At 40.0% G+C, this 1,521-nt stretch overlaps 1 pseudogene; it reads right to left on the reverse strand.

Annotated features, from left to right (window-relative positions):
• Positions 1 to 295: 295 nt before the first annotated feature.
• LOC103594336 lies at positions 296 to 850 on the reverse strand (annotated as a pseudogene).
• Between the last annotated feature and the right edge of the window lie 671 nt (positions 851 to 1,521).

Consider the following 1,521-nt stretch of genomic DNA (forward strand, 5'->3'; position numbering starts at 1 on the left):
GTAGCCAAGTAGTCATCAGTTTTGGAATTTTTAAAATAAATTTCTGAACCTATGGTCTTTAGAGAGACTTTAAGAAAGAGACCACCCAACTCTCCTAACTTGAACCATATTCTTTTCAGACACTTTATACAAGCCTTAATCTCTTTCATCGGAAAAAAGTAATTGACATTTAAGGATGATGAATAATTCATACATAATAATAATGAAAGCATTATTTAAATATAAAAATGGGAACTTTAGTTTTTTTGTCTGTTTGTTTGTTTTTACTTTTATTTGCATTTATTTTATGCTGAATTTATTCTCGAGCCATAAGTTTTTGTTTCTTCAGTTTCTCCTGGGATATCTTTTTCTTCTGCGCCATCTCCTCTTCTGGTTTGGAAACAATTTGCTCCTTTTCAATAATGATCAACTCGATGTGGCAGGGAGAGCTCACATATGTGTTAATCTGACCATGGGCTCTGTAAGTACAGCAGTGCATCTTGGGTTCTTTGTTCACCTGGATATGCTCAATCACCAGAGAATCTACATCTAAACCCTTAAGTTCAGCATTATTCTCTGCATTTTTAACCATATGCAGCAAAAATTCAGCACTCTTTCTGGGCTACGGACCCTGTGTCCAACTCCACTGTTTGGCCTGGGCACACCTACCAACTCCACCATTGTAACACCTGAATGGTACACATTGCTTCTGTAAGGTGACATCCTTCAGATACTTAGGGGCTTTACAAATATGCATATCCTTGATGGCCTGAGCAGTTTCACAGGTGTTCTTAAAGTGAACACAAAGATTTGAACATCTCGATTTGTATGATTTTGTGGGGTTTTCTGGGTCGAGCGAATAGTGAACCATTTTCAAAGATCACATTAGGTGGCTTACTGGAAGAGGGGAGCTTCAGTTTTTAAAAGGCTTATTTAAGTATCTATTTAATAAAGGAACAACAAAGGGAAATAGGAGGTTCTTAACACAAAGCGATTTAACACAAAACAGCTTTCTCAGAAACCAAAAATATTTGCCTATTCAAAGGACATGGACATCTTGAAACTCATTTTATTGATCCTTGAGAATAAGCCAGATGCAAAGTCAAGTGACATTCGACAGAACATTCCTAGAGACTTAGGTAACTCTAAGCAATATGAGGGAAAATAAGCAAGAAGACAGGCAAAAGCCTTCACATGTGACACCCACTGGAAAAGGCTCACAATCCTGAAAAACTGGGCCATGTGCTCCAACAGCAGACACAAGTACAGTGGCAGAGAGGAGGGCTGATATCATTAGAAAACTGTAAACAAGGGCCGGCCCCGTGGCGCACTTGGGAGAGTGCAGCACTTGGGAGCACAGCGGCGCTCCTGCCGCAGGTTCGGATCCTATATAAGGATGGCCGGTGCACTCACTGGCTGAGCACGGTGCGGGCGATGCCAAGCCAAGGGTTGCGATCCCCTTACTGGTCACGAAAAAAGACAAAAAAAAAAAGAAAAGAAAACTGTAAACAAACTAGACCACACATTATTTTAAAAGTCTAG

The sequence above is a fragment of the Galeopterus variegatus genome, unplaced genomic scaffold, assembly GCF_000696425.1.
Source record: "Galeopterus variegatus unplaced genomic scaffold, G_variegatus-3.0.2 Scaffold1535, whole genome shotgun sequence".
NCBI classification, from domain to species: Eukaryota; Metazoa; Chordata; class Mammalia; order Dermoptera; family Cynocephalidae; genus Galeopterus; species Galeopterus variegatus.